Source organism: Ambystoma mexicanum, chromosome 7q, assembly GCF_040938575.1.
Source record: "Ambystoma mexicanum isolate Mex_15411 chromosome 7q, UKY_AmexF1_1, whole genome shotgun sequence".
NCBI classification, from domain to species: domain Eukaryota; kingdom Metazoa; phylum Chordata; class Amphibia; order Caudata; family Ambystomatidae; genus Ambystoma; species Ambystoma mexicanum.
In genome coordinates this window covers 256,216,793-256,232,921 of record NC_090941.1, presented here as the reverse complement: position 1 = coordinate 256,232,921, position 16,129 = coordinate 256,216,793, and the positions used below count along the sequence as shown (strand labels likewise).

The window sequence follows — 16,129 nt, the reverse complement described above, 5'->3', positions numbered from 1 at the left end:
GGCAAGGGCCGAATACAAAATAACAGTGTAGACAAGCAAATCCCTTTTGGAGCATCAAGCTTGGGAGGAGTTGTTGACTGCTGTTTCCACAAACGATTTCCAAAAATATTGGAAGTTTGTGGCAGGAGGGCCACCTTATAAAAGAAAGCATACATTGAGGAAAACAAATGTCGAGGCAAAGGCATGGGTGGACAATTTCTCGGCTCTGTATTGGGGATTGGTAGAGAGGCCTACAGTTGGGTTACCGACTACATCGATCCACTTCTCTTTAAGTGTAGTGGGAAATTAGATCAATCAACAAGCAAACAATAGAGCACTTGGCCCAGATGCAGTTCCCGTGGATCTATACAAGGGAGTGGTGGATTTATGGTCCCCGATGTCGAAAACATTTTATGCATTTTTACACACAGGGGACTTTCCGTCCTCTTGGAAAGACACAATAATATTCCAAGTATTTAAAAAGGGAGATTTTAGGAGTCCATTAGCATACAGGCTGATATCACTCATGGATACTTTAAAACAAATATTTAGTCGTATATTGTTGGGTCGCATTGAGACCTGGATTGCAGCGAATCAGTGTTGCCTGACATAGACTGTCATTTTAGACCAGGTGTGGGGACATATGACCAGGCCCTAAATGTATACTTGGTGGGGGCTCATTCTGTTTTTGTGAAGGGTGAGACAATCTGCCTGACCTTCATGGATCTAAGCACTGAGTTTGACAAGGTTAATGTAACCAAACTCTGGCCAGTGCTTGGGTCCCTGGGGTGACCGAAAATGTTATTTAGGGCCATGCAGTCAGTGCATGAAGGCACTAGGGCATTTGTCCACTATGGAGAGCAGGGACAATGCAATGGTTATTTTGATGTGGTTACGGGAGTTTGTTAGGGATGTCTATTGGCCCCAATTGTATTTACACTTCAATGGTCTCTATAAAGCAGTTGTAGAATCTAGGGCAGACTTTCCATGGGTGGGTAACAAAAGGTTCCCCCTTGAGCCTATGCAGATGATATCTTAATTATTGCCGAACTCCAAATGCCCTATAGAAACTAATTAATGTTTACACTGATTTTATGGTAAACATAGATTTGAAAATTAATACAAAACCATCTGTTATGACTTGCAGGGCACCAAGAGTAAGACAACAAATTGGGTTGCATGGAATGTACAGTAAAGGTTGCCTAATTCCAAGTGTGCAACAGTTCGATTATTTAGGAATACAATTTGAGGAAAGTTGGCAGGGGCCTTCACACATATTGAGACAGAGAACTAAAATGATGCAGGCAATGAGAGGGGTATTTCCCTTCATGCAAATGTGTCAGGGAAAACCACTAAGAAGGCAGCTACTAATTATGAGACCTCTCTCTGGAGACCTAAAAATGTCGCAAAATTACAGACCATAGAAAACACTTTTTTTTTAAATTACTGGGCCCACCGAATTTGGCACCAAATTATGCAGTTCAAGCCGAGCGCAGAGCAAAACATTTGGATGATGATTGGTGTTGGGCACCAATGGAACACTGGTTAAGAATATAGTAAAACCCCAGAGCACTGGTTACAAAGAATGTGGTCAAAGCCCTGTTATGCAGTTCCATTTGGTAGAGGATCAGATGGCTTAATCATATTTCAGACTGCATAACCAAGATGGATGCCCCCAGCCTTTTTATACCAACAAACTTGCTGACTCGACAGACAAGGAATGCATATAAAAGGAACTTTTGCACTCAAGTCAATGAAAGACAAGAACTAGTAGGGATGCTTTTCGCCTAAACAGGAAACAATATATTGTCACGAAAGTGGACTCTGTAGAATCGTACTTAATGTATAGTGACATTCCAGCAGATTTCTGGCATTTGACAAGAGCAGGTTTTGATCTGTTATCACTGCGTGCAAACACAGTGGGCTGGCATGGTTATCCCCAAGCTTTAGACTGTACATGTTGTTTTTTACACAGGGAGGACCTACTGCATTTTGTGTTGCTGTGTACTTATTACAGGGACATTAGAAAACAGACATTTGGGCCTCATTATAAGTCTGGCGGTAACCCACAGGTGCTTCCAGCTGGTTGCCGCCAGACTCTAACACCATTTCCGCAGCTTGAGATCCCGGTGCCACCAGGACATTACAAGTCCTGGCGGCCCAGGATATCAGACGGTGGAAAATGTTAGTGCCCATTCCCTTGGAGTCCTAGAGGACTCATGGGAATGGGGACCCAGAAGCACCGGCACCATTAGTATCAGTGCCAATGCTTCCATGACAACTGTGCCTACCGGGTGCCATTGGCCCAGCAGGTCAGACCTGCCACGCTCAATGGCGCCGGCAGGCATTTTTGGGGTCTGCTGGTCCAGAAATTGTGCCGGTAAGTTGCTACCGGCACCCTTATTCCCAGACCGGCAGAATTGTAATGAGGCCCATTGTTATTAATCTTGAAACTGTGGAAATTCACCAAGTGTCGACCAGCGCTAATGTTTATGATGCAGGCAGAGACATGTGCTGTATTGGGCTTTCCTAAATAATTGCAGAGTGCCTGGAATGCAAGACACATTGGGACTCATTACAAGGGTCCTGCTCCGGACGCCTGGCCAGACCAGATGTGCAGAGCGGGACCCGCTAGCAGACCAGGATGCTAACAACGGGCCCGTCATTAACGAGCCCGTTGTTAGCATCCTCCCCATTCCCATTGAGGCCTCTGGGGCCTCAATGGGAATGCGGATGTACCGGGTCTGGGAACCCACGAAAGGGAATTACCGGGCCCTCCAAGGTCGGAATGGCCCGGTAAGTCCCCTTTTGCCGGACCAGGACCCAGTACCCGGTTTGGGGGTAGCCATGCCGTTAAAAACGGCATGGCTACCTCCAAACTCATAATGAGGCACATTTTCTTTAGAGACTTTTAATGAAGAGGTGTTTTGTCAGTTGGTATTGTAGGTGTAGGTTTATGATGTTTTAGACACGTTTTCGATGCATCAGGAGTGTTGTAATAGCTGTATTGGTATTAATGTTGTTTTTTATTGTGCTCGTGTTTCATGGATGATATGATATGATATGGCATTTATAACGCCCCTATAAACAAGTGTTTCAAGGCTGAATACACTGGCTTTTGATTGATATTCCCTATTCTACTCTAACTAGATTTGAAGAGCAGGATAGCAACCTAACCCAGGTAAAAATAAATAAATGGTCTAACTGCCAAAGTTTCTTCCAACAATGCAGTGCCATGTGGGGTTATACTTCTTGTTGAACTCATTTTTAACATGCACGTCAATGTCTGTCTCGATATTGTATTTCTCCATATCCTCCATGGCACATTCCACCGAGTCCTTCTACATCTCTTCAGACATGTCAGCATTTATGATAAACGCTTTCCTTTCAGACATGCTTGATTCCGTTTGTTTGGCCTTCCTTTGGTCCTCTCATGCTTTCTCTCAGTCCTGCGGGAGTGGTAGTATTTTAGTAATACTGTTTTTTTTTCAAATGACAGATAAGCGTGTAATGCCTGTTCAGGTTATGTGATTACAGTTTATAGTGGTAGAGAGGCCTACAGTTGGGTTACCGGCTACATCGATCCACTTCTCTTTAAGTGTAGTGGGAATTGAGATCAATCAACAAGCAAACAATAGAGCACTTGGCCCAGATGCAGTATTAAACATACTATTGTTGCAGGTGCAGGTGTTGAGTCTTTACTACATCTACTAATGTCTCAGTTCCATATGTAACTATGTAGTAAATGTTCAAAGCTGGTGTAATGCAGACATTTCTTGAATCCGCCAGTAGCTGTGACATTGGAAACTTTATAAACAGTCAAACAACAATCAGCAACTATCGTGAGGAAAGCAACTCTTCTACAAGTATGGCAATTTGCTCATTCTAAAAGTGTGTTGTTTGTGAAAGTTCAATTTTCCAATGAAGGTTTAAAATCATAATATTTTATTATTAGAGGTACTGCCAAATGCCAGCTTTAGTGCAGGCAACCATACATTATTTTCTGTCTATGTATTATTCGTGCATTTTAATCTTTGTATCAGATCTCGTTCTCTCTAATTCAACATGTTGGCAAGCTACATCCTAATCCAATAGCAATGTTAGGTAAGAGCCATGTTTTTATTAAAACACGAATGTCACTTACAATGCAGAATCATTTCTTTATACTTCTCAAAGATCTCTACAGAGTATCAGTAACTTTTAATACGCGAAAACCATCTGCCCATGTGATTCCCTATATGTAATTAATTGTTTCTAACTACAGTGAGGATTTTGCTCCGCTTTCAACATACATTAATGCGGGCACTCAGGTTTTGGAATGGCTTCCCAGAGTAACTATTTGGATTGATGGCATATCTACCCACATTGGGCAGTCATTTTTCTGACTGTCCTTAATGCTTCTGGATTTTGAGCAAGTCCACTTCCATGATGTTTTTATTTGTTTATGGGTAAATTGGATACATACATGGCATCTGTAATCAAAATCCCCAAACTATCTCATTCTTGCATTGCTCACTGCCACATTTTCCAACAAAAGGGAATGTGAAATCCCTCATTGGAGAGGATGCATGAAGAAATTCAAATTTCTCTTTTCCATTTATGATACTGCAGTCTGGGGATCCTGAGAAAATCTAACTGGACTATAATGAGATCCTTTCAAATTGCATTTACAGAACAAATCAATTAATAGTCACTAGTAGTATACCTGGACACACTTCACTTAGAACATTCTGCAGAACAAGCCTAACATCACATCTATTTTCATCCTGCAGTTGGTTTGATTCAAAGATCTAGGTTTTATGTGCTGTCAGAATACCATGCTTAAAATTGGCAGGAAAAGAAAACATGAAGGAATGCACTGAGCAGCGCAATGGACGCCAAACATTGGAATGTATGGGAGTTCATTAAAAGCTTCCTGTTCCGGGACTTAAATAAAACGATTTTTCCTGAGATCCAATGATGAAAAACTCTGCACATTTGGAAAGCCCTCGCAACATCCCTGTTACAAGAATATTTATTTTGCAAGTGGTACAATGAAAATGATATTCCGACCACCACACTTCTGAGGAACTTGGAAATGCGGGCTCAGGTATTGGGATGCATGTTTAATAGTATGTAACAATAATGCTATTTTCTGCCATTTGGGGACAAGCAATGACAGTTGAAATATACAAAAAGGGCAGTAGGGAGTCACAACAGGTTTTCCGGACTGCTTTCCCTCCTAGACTCCCAATTCCACATTTTTGGTAGGGCCACATTGCCCAGCATACAAGAAAAGGTAGAATATGAAATGATTCTCGTTAATAATTAATGTGTGTTTTGTCTGTGAAACAAGCTCTGAATCTTTATATGAGCACATCCAACTCAATTTATTTGCAAAAGGAGACAATCTATCTGCTCCATATACTTTCAGCTCTTCATAAAACAACTCAACCTGTATATACTCTAGCCCCAATGGACATTGTAACTCGAGGTTCCTTGTTGGAACTGGTGTCCGTAATGGGTGTGTGCTTGCTCCATTGATTTTCTAACTGTACATCAATGGCTTGACAGATAGACTGAATATTTACAAAGCATGCGTTCCCCAGTTTGACTTTTAAAAAAGTCCCTGTTTTAGAGTATGCCAATGACATTGTTCCACTTGCAAGAATGCCTCACTCTTTGCAAAACCTCATGAATGATTTAGATCTGAAGACAAACGTTTACAAATCAGCTGTCCTAATTTGTAATCCTGGTGGAAGAATACCAAAGGAAAAACACACCCCTTTTGGGTAGAGGGCAAAAGGCTACACATTTTTCATTATTTTGGGATCTCGTCGTTATCCTATTTCAAAGGCAAGATTCATATCGAAAAACAGGCACTCAGGATGTCAGAAGCTCAGGCTCGAAATGGCACAATGGGCTTTCAGGAAATGGCTTCTAAAATTTGACAGAAATGTGTCTGGTTTTCCTGGCCAATGTGTGGGCCGTTTTTTATACAGCTAAATGCACACTCCACATTGCACTTCTATAATCGCACCATGGCTGACTCCAAACTCGTAATGACCCCCACAGTCTTTCTCATCACCTTGAGAAGGTACACATAGTGCTGAGAACAGAGCTGGGTCCCAGGCCTGGGGAGACCTGCTTCAGCCGATCAGGGAACACAAATCCTGGGGTGGATGGCAAAGGGCAAGGGCCAATGGTAATCCTGCTACCCTGCAACAATGTAATAGATTATTGGGGAAGGCACAGGAAAAGCCACCTGACATGCAAGGGCGAATCAGCTAACCTCTATAAATGCCATCAATAGGCACTACCACCCAAGCTACCCAATAATGTAAGCTATTAGGTTTTTGGGGAAGAGCCCCAACTTATGACGACACATACCAACAAAAGCCCCTGACATGGGCTCCAGTGCTGTGATTTATGGATAATTATTTGCTGTCTGTCATGGAAAATAAAGGACAGTTCTAACATGCCCTTGGCTGAGCCCTCTGTCTTTTACCGAGGGGGGTACGTTGGGCGCTGGGTACTCTGATAAATGGTGATTGTGTAGCACAAACCCTCATGCTCTACTGTACCTATACACTATATGTGGAAACTCTGACTTCACTCATCAAATCAGCTCATAACAAATTCACCTACAACTCCACTGATGTATGTCCATGTAATTTTCTTCCAGTTAGATAGTTGTGTTATCTTATTATCCGGTGGCATCTTGTCTCTAAAACTTTGGATTTCTTTATATGGACATTACCACGCTAATCTATTTGTTACACACGTTTTGTGTACAGAAAAATATACCCTCCATATGAACCAAAATAGCACTGAAATGCACGTCTGTAAAGCAAAATCAATTATCTTAAATTATCGTATGGCCCAACCCAATTTAAAATGGAATTAGCCTTTATAAATTAATGTTTCAGAATGATTTTATAGTTTTGAGGATTTAAACTTATAATGACACTTTCGGGTTGTATTTCTGTCTTTCTGATTTATAGTATAGCATATCACACGCAGTCTTTCTCTAACTCAGGTCACCAAGAGGATAGATAAGAGTGGCACGATAGTGTGGAAAAGTAAGGAACTGGTTCAAGGCATAGGGACATACAGAACAACAAGCTTTCATAGCGTGATCATAATGACGTATCTGTTCTCGCAACTTCTGAGGATGTTAGGCTGCCGATCTCTCCAGACAGCCCTGGTCCACCTGCACTGTACTCCCCCCCTGCAGGTGAAGGTATAGCACAACCAGCAGTGGAGGAGTACAGCAATTTCCTCCTAGCCGCTTCTCGGAACCCTCTTCTCGATGTGTCTGTGTTGGTTTCCCTCATTTATTACAGGAGATCTGCTGATACAAAAAGAAAATGTTGTTGTCCCTCTGATTTTCTCCCCAGCACCCACCAATCTCCCCTGCCTTCTCCCAGAGTGGGCTGTACCTTTGCTTCCTGAGAATGATGCCTCCCCTCGCCCAGGTCTATCTGTGGTGACTCCTCCAGTTCTTGACCTGCAACGACCTGGAGTCCAAGTGGCAGTGAAAACAGGGATAGAGTTGATTCATTCTTCTGAGAGTTTTGCGGTGCATGGGGGGGTTACCTGCACCCTGTCCACCGGCGCGATACTGCTAGAGTGTGTCCTCTTATGTAGAGTTTGTCTTGGTTAAATGGGCCTTGTATGATGAGTCGTACCATTAATAGCTCCTTATGGCTCAATTTTTCTTGTTTCTTGATGTTTAGCACATGTTCCTTATATCTGATGGCTTCTTGTTCCTTCCCTATCATTCCTAGGTACCTAGATGTGAGAGGGGTGAATGGTGCGAGATGCAGTGTGCCATTCCCTTCTTTGTCTTACAGGTGCAGTGAGGGAGACAGTATCGGTATCGGTCTGTTCCTTATTCCCCCACTTGTTTCTCATTATGTTGCTCTGGCAACCTTCTACTCCTTTCCCCCTGCTTCCTCCTGCTTCCTCCTTCCCTCTTTTTGGTTCCTTGTACTGTCTTCATGCCTTCTGTCTCTGTGTTTGTGCTTTCTTGTCTGTCTTCTGGGGTGTATTTACAAGAGGTTGCTCGATCGCCCCATGTGACAGAGACTATCCTGGCAGTCTTCCAGGAATGTCGGGCAGGGAGTGCTGGGCATGGTGGCTCGAAACCCCACTCGACCCGCCTTGAAATTTCATGTGCCCTGAGGGATCAGCCATTTTTGCCTGTCTGTGCCTGGCCTTCCTTGTCTTCATAATGCTACCAGTTGAGGTTGATATAATCCCCTGTTGGCCTGCAGTCAATAAAGGCTAAACCCACATGGACTTTGCATCAGGGATGGTCATGACTACCTGCAGCATCACATGGATGTGATTGGTCTGCCCTGAGTAGACATGTTTGTCTACGGAACTGGCAGGCTCTGTAGTTTTCCGTTGGAGTTACTCTGTGTGTTGTCTGTAGCTCCCATCACCTTGAACCGTCCCTTGGGTCTAGCCAGGAATTTGGAGATAAAATGGCCTGGCCTTCCGTAATACAGACAGAGTTGTTGTGCCCTTCTCTCTCTCTTCCCTGGATATGGGCCCTATAACGCCTCCCATCTTCATATGTTCTGTTGTGCCCTTCAAGCTATGGTTTCCAACTAGCAAGACCACCTTGGGGAGAAACACAATCTGACAGCTGTCCCCTTTCCTCGCATCCAGCCTTTGATCCAATTGTACTGTAGGTTCGATGTAATCTGTGCATCCATGAGGTGGATTTACAACCTGGGCTCGTCCTTCAGTTCGAACTTCAACCCCCCATAGAAGAGGAAGGTCCACTTATCTTCTGGCCAGTTGGTTTCATCCACAAGGAGGTTAAACATGATGATGTATACCAGCAGATCCTGCTTGCCTTGCCTTAGGCTTAGTAGCTGGTTGTCAGGGGCTTTGCACATGGGCTTTTTGGGTGAACAGCTTTTTCATCACCTGCTTGAAGCCCTAAAGGTACTGTAGCACTCAATGGTATCTCTTTACCAGCAGAATTGACAATTTGAACACATTGCCCCCCAAGTAAGAAAGGGTGATAGCCACCATAGTAGAATCACTGGAACAGTTAAGATCGGCATGTGAAATTCATTTTACATTGGTTTTCAAAGGGCATACTCCAGGGGGACCCTATGGAATCTCTCCAGAGGGTCTAAAGGCCAAGGGATAGGGGTGATCATTTGAATAGGGGCGGGTGCTGCCCCTCCCCCTGTTGGAATGGGATCATCCCTGGTACTGCATGCATTGGGGCCATCCTGTCTTGTATGGCTGTAACTATTGCAGACATGTCATTTTTAGCGTCCCTGGTATTAACCAGGTCCTGGCGCAATGCATTTGTTTCATCCCTGCTAGCCGGCTGTTCTCAGCGCAGCTCCAGGAGTAAGTTGGCTATGTCCACCCCATGTCAGCATCCATAATGTCCACAGAAGCTATAGTTTCATGGGCCTAACATTCTGTATTATACTACTTTTTCTTGCAACTTCTGAGGATGTTAGGATGCCGATCCCTGTAGACTAGGCTGGTTCTCCTCCGCTGAACACCCCGCTGCAGGTCAAGGTATAGCACAACCAGCAAGAGGTCTTCAGTGGAGGGGGACAGAAATTTCCTCAAAGCCACCTCTCAGAACCCTCTCCTGGATGTGTCGATGTTGGTTCCTCTGATTTAAAAGGAGATCTCAGGGCACAAAAGGAAACTTTGTTGTCCCTGCACATTTCTCCCCACCACCAGCCAATATCCCCACATCCCCCTTGAGTGGGCTGTACATATGCTTCTTGGGAATGATGCCTCGCCCATGTCTTTCTGTGGTGAATCGTCCGGATCTTGACCTGCAATGACCTGGAGTCCAAGTGATAGTGGAGGCACGGATAGAGTTGCTTCATTTTGGAAGGTTTTGCACTGGACATGGGGTTAACTGCACCCTGGTTGTCGGCGCAATGCTGCTGGAGTGTTGTGTCTTATGTACAGCTCATCTTGGGTAAATTATTGTTGTATCCTTAGTGGTATGGATGATAAATCCTTATGTCTCCAGTGTTCTTGATTCATGATGGCTAACACATGTTCCCTCTATCTGATGCCTTCTTGTTCCATCCTCCTTGGCCTAGATGTGAGAGCGGTGAATGATGAGAGACACAGGTCATTGAACAGGGCAGTTAGGTAAGCAGCGTTAATGTGAAGGGTGGAACAGGAGAAATGGCAAGACTATACTTGCCTTTCCCTTCTTTTCCTTACAGATGCAGAGAAGCGGAGAGGGAGCAAAGCGGCGCAGTCAGGTAGGTCTAGGTCAGTTCCTTATTTCTCCTGGCAACCTTCTCCTCCTTTCCTCCTGCTTCCTCCTTCCCTCCTTCCCTCCTTGTGTTTTCTTCATCTCTCTTGTGTTTTCTTCCTCTGTCTTTCTGCTTTCTTCTTGATTCTATTGGGGTTGCTCTGAGAGGGTTCGATCAATCGACTTATGTGACGGAGACCATCCAGGTAGGCTTCCTGGAACGCCTGCCAAAAAGTGCTGAGCGTGGTGGCCTCTCATAGGACCACTCAATATAACGCAAGCAATGCCTTGCAATCTTGTTTGTCCTGAGGATGTCAAGTTTTTGCCTGTCATGTGCCTGACCTCACTTGTCTCCATAATGCTACCAGTTGAGCTCTGGTAGCTCTTCTGGGCTTAGTGCATGCTGTGCCCCCAGTGTCATCGGATCCCCCTATGGTGGCAATGGCAATGATATTTGGTGAGATTCCAGGTTCCTATGCACACATTATTTGCACTTATCGATCAACCCTCTTCAGCTCCACCTGATTTAAATAAGATGTAAAATAAACACTGCCTTCACTTACTCTATATTGTGAGGAGATAGAACTTCCCACCCCGTAAGTGCCAAGGACGAGTATGCTGGTCCTTTTTGCATAGACTTGCATAATAGCCTGGCACTCAAATACGTTTCATAATTATTAACTCACATATCGAACAAAACGTATAAGAAAAACGCTATATCTATTGATATATTGTTTACTAATTCATTTTATTTAGCATTTCAATTTCACAGAACGTAAAGTCTACAGTAAAACACATTTATTTGAAATAATATAGATTACATGGAACAGTTGGGACTTTTGATGCAGACCCTATTTTGAATCTGGGAAAACAACTTTCACAGGATACACAATACAGAGAGCAGTTCAACACATCATAGCTCTTGTTTGGAAGATCAGGTTCTCCTCCTTGAAGGTGAACAAGAACAGTCCCCTCTTTTGTATGCTCTAGATATTTGTGTATGTAATGTGAACATGCAACTTGATTCTATGCAGTGAAGTTTGCAGAAATCTGCTTTGCGTGTTTCCTCTGCTATCCCCATGTATTGTCCGACATGAGATGGGACTTATTTCTTCATCATGTAGATGGGTATGGCGAGCTCTTGCAAATTATAGTAATATTTTAAATCCAAATGGTAACTCATTCTACCAAGACTTATTCCTACTGATGAAGGGGTGTACTTCTAGTACTAATCTTAGTATGCTTCAAATATTGGAGGATCTTGGTGTTGACCAGGAAGATTTGTATCTTTACCCAGGCTACACTTTTTGAATTTGATTGGTGTAGGACCTTAGAATAAATTAAATCAATGAGTACTTATAGGGAATATACCAAGTTTACACATAAAAGGGATGGCTGCTGTGTGTATCTCACAATTTTTCCCTGCAATAGCGCGCGTGTGTATTATCTAAGGTTCAAACTAAATCAGTTTCATACTAGGGAAAGGACAAGGCATTGGGGGAATTTGCAAGACAGCTATGTTACTATGACATGCCGATTTCCCAATTGTGATGATGCAAATGAAAACCTGAAGCATTTAATTTTAGAATGTCCGTATTTTATAGATGCTAGAAACAATTTCTTGACGAGATTGGTGAATATTGAGTACATTGATTGCATGGAATAGGATGATGCAAGGGCAAGATAGAGCCTTAATTTTTGCTCTAGTGGGGTTCTTAAGAAAAATTGAAAAGGAGATTACCTCACTGTAATTACCTTCTCTTTGTTTTAAATATTGTTAGTGTTTGTTGATTGAAACATTTTAGTGTCACACTCTTTGTTTGATGATATGTTGTATTAAAAAGGTGAATGCAACTTATAAGTCTTATGTATCATTTATGATGTCGATTTGTAAAATGTCTTTGTATTTATTTTATTATGTATGTGCAAGTATTTACATTATGCTTTTCAATTTTGTAAAGGGTTGTAATAACCATAAAACAAATGTAAAAAAAAAAGAAAGCAGCCCTTTATTTTAGAGAGGTTTGATTCATGCCCGGGTTACTCTCCATGTATATGTTTATCTCAGAGCTAAGCTACAATCAGGCTTTACTCTCCCTGCAGACATATTGCTGGAAATGCGTGTCTGAGAATAGCTGAGAATAAGCCCAAGCTACTTTTACTTTGATGACACAACAGGCATCAGGACATCAACTACACGCGGTATGTTTTTGAGTGGGTGCCAGTGTAATTCTACCCTCAGATGGAATTCTTGTGCCTCTAAACTATTTCTCAGCTATGTTCATCCAGTGTAAATATGTCTATATACTCAAAAGGAAGGGATCTGGCATACAGTGCAGTAAGCAAGCATTTCATTATCGTTATCCATGAAATGCATTAGTGTGTATTGTGATAGGAACCTGACTGTATATGGCTAAAAGTGCTGGAGATAATACTAACCAAGAACTGTGGATTATGCTTGAAAAGTGTTCATAATGCTCTCTGCTTCAGAGTGGTACCCTATGAACTAAAGTTCTTGACTTTTAAAACTGGCCTTTAAAGGTTTGGAAGTTGGTCTAGATACTGAAAGTGTGTTTATTTATGTATCTTTCTTGTTTTTATAGATAACTCATGCTAGTTGGCAGGCAGCTGCTGAACGACCCTTCAAACAACCAAACCATAAGCTCGGATTTGGGAGAAAGCAGTACCATTGCTTTCAGAATGATCACACGGCCCCTTTTGCCCTTGAGTTTGCACAAAAGGGTACCTGGCGTCAAAGGTACCCTTTCTTTTGGCTTAGTAGCAGAATGAGTGTAAAGACTGGATAGTACAATAGTAAAAGTAAGAGCAGATTTACAACCTTGTTATGAGTTTAGCGGTATTAGCAGGGTCCATTTGTCCAGACAGAAATATAGTTACAACCAGTGGCAACTGGTGAATCCCCACCTGATTTAAAGTTACGATGAGTCTCCATTCTGAAGTCCGATTGGGCTTCATCGGTGAATGGCGGAATTACCTTGAGAGAAAATACCATTGAAGTAATACCTCCATCTAATTTGGTGGCAATGTATCCAGGCATATGTTGGAGGTATTATCTCTATGGATTTGGACTTCACAATCAGGTATACTGAAACAAACAGGCAATACTATAATCTCCTTTTTATGCATAATGACATGACACTGGGGACTTCAACAATACTTTTGAGGTAAATGAAAAGTCAGGAGCTTCTATTCCCCAATTGTTTCATATACCCACAAACATTTAATGAGGACCCAAGTCTCATTTCTCTATGTGGTACTCTTCCACTGCAAATTTAAAAACAAAGCTTCAGTCATGCTGTTTGTATCTAACTTGTTTCTATAAAAAAAAACACTATGCATTATTAGGTTGGCGTATTGCATATTGTGTACTAAATTTCAAGGCAACACTGCAAAACAGGTAATAATTTCAGATCTTGAGACCAAATATTCACAATTTACTTTTTATTGCTGAACACATGTTATTATTATTAGGGTATTTATTGACTGTAGTTTGCTTCGAGAAGCAACAGAGCATTTTACAATCATAAGGGGAAGAAAACAGTGAGGGCAGTAGAGAAAAAAACGAACAATAGGGGTTGTGGGAGAGCAGCACTTTGGCAGCAAGGTATCTACAAGCAACCAGGGCAGGAAATAGTGGGGAACAGATCACTCAGTCTCATAGAAGGTAGGCTGGGGAGTGCAGGGTGTGTGTGGACACAGGTGTAAATCAGGAGCCACTCCTTGAAGAGGAAGGTTTTGCACTGCTTCCTGAAATGTAGAAGCAATGGGGTAAGTCTGATGTTGATGGGATAAAGTTCCAGAGTCTTCAGGACTAGAAAGGGAGGCCTGTCTTCTGGTTCGTTCCGTCCTGCCCTGACAAATAGAATTACAAAATAATGCAGCCAAGTATAGACATTGGAGAGGGGGCTTATATCTTAGCTTCAACACTTAACAATGTGTGTGATCCTGAGTAACTCCTTTAATCTCACTGTGCCTTATACTCCAAAACTGATAGTTCCTACAAGGTATCTATGGCAGAGTGCACAATAATCAAAAAGTTCTTACCAGCAGTATACAACGGTGGCCCTTTTTTTGTGAAGTGGGACACTTCTTTATTGCTGCTCGGTATATATTTTGTGCTAGTCGGCACTGCACAAGTTGTTGGGGTGTTAAGAGATTTACCAAGCTCTTCAAAGCCCAGCTAGACACAATGATCCTCACAGTATACAAGGCTAGACCGAAGAACGATTGCCACATTTGGAGATTGTTTTTCGGGCTATGACAATATTTCATCACTAATTATCCTTGAATCATTCCCCAACTATGCTGTGCATAAAGTGCTGTTTCCCCCATTTCTAGAGGATGATATATGGTTGGAGCCAGTTACGTTAAGGCTGAGGGTAATGACAAATGACAACGCAGAGTTGACCAAAGAGATTATTCATCGTTTTATGGGGCAGAGGGTAATGTCGTAAATATTCTCTGGCTCACATTCCTAAAGCAGTCTTTTTGGGCAGGGTACTTAGATTCTTATCTCTGACCTGCTTCTTGGAAATCTGGAAAGGGAATCTCGTGAAATTCCGAAATCAGCTAACCAAAGCCATGTAAATTTGCTAGATGGCCCCCTCCCTGGCTGCTTGTTGTGGTTTAAGGTAATGTTTCATTGTTCCTTAGCATGTGAGCATGGTTTAATGCCTTATGACTGAATGGGGCCAGAGTGAAGTGGACAACCAACTTCACATTGAGTCAAAATTGCCAGATCCCTAATGCCCCAAAGGAAGATTTGTTATATCTCTTTTAATCCCATTACCGAAACCTTTAAATATGAGGCAATGTAAACCAGAGTCTCCAATCATAGAACTGTCAATATTGGGATACTTAAGATCTGCCTTGAGAACTAGAGTTAGATTGATAAAATGATCTATCTATGAATCTGTTTATAGCGTATGATTTCAATTAATTGTATTTTTGGATTTGTGATCCAAAAATGATGTTATCACCTTTAGTAGTTACCTCTGATAGACCGATCCATATTAGCAGTCATTAACTGAATCACTCTTCCTAAAAGAGCACAAAGTCCTAATTAATTCCTACATTGGTACAAGTAATGGTTACAGAATTAACATTGAATCCATATGCTTAGCAGTAATGCAAGGATTGTCAAGGCAGGTGTAGGGTAAATCCAAACCCGATCAATACAAAGTCATTCCACAAGAATTCAAAATTAGAGCACAGTTTGAATGAAAAGACAAAGTTTTATTACAAGCAAATACGTCTGGGAGTGCCATTGAGTCCAGTCAATCTAAAAACTGAAACCACACTCAACACACCACTTGAAGTGTAATCTTTTATTGTGGAATACCACTCATAAACATAAGCAACACATAAGCAAAACATAGTACCACGTTCCCTATTGGCTAACACCTACAAAACAATCTAAACATCCCTTATAGTTCATCACCCCATTGGTCGGGCATACATAAATACAACCCCTTACAAAATGATCTAATTGTGTCGTAAACAGAAATCACTTTAATATGATAGGTCCACTACAATCAGGTAGTTTGTTGCAACAATTGACTCTCCTTATTGGTTAAGGTATCTTTGGCTAACTTGTGATGGGCATACCCCTGAGAGGACCCAATTAGGGAGCTAGTGTGAGGGAGCTAGTGTGAATAATGAGGTCAAACCTGCCTTGTAATACAATTTCTTCCTCATAAGACCAGGGGCACTCCCAAATGGCTTTTTTGACCATGCAGTTGTATTCTGTTGGCATCAACTCTTGCAACTCCCATCTGAGACCATCTTGCATCCCTAGCAGACCTCCTACTCTATTTCTATATTTATATTGGGTCCATTGGATCCAATCGGCCTTTTCGGCACAACTACCGGAGCTCTAATGGCTGT

General features: G+C 42.2%; 1 pseudogene; it reads right to left on the bottom strand.

The window, feature by feature from the left end:
* Positions 1-3,121: 3,121 nt before the first annotated feature.
* On the bottom strand, positions 3,122-3,374 carry LOC138528035 (dynein light chain 1, cytoplasmic-like; annotated as a pseudogene).
* Positions 3,375-16,129: the final 12,755 nt, after the last annotated feature.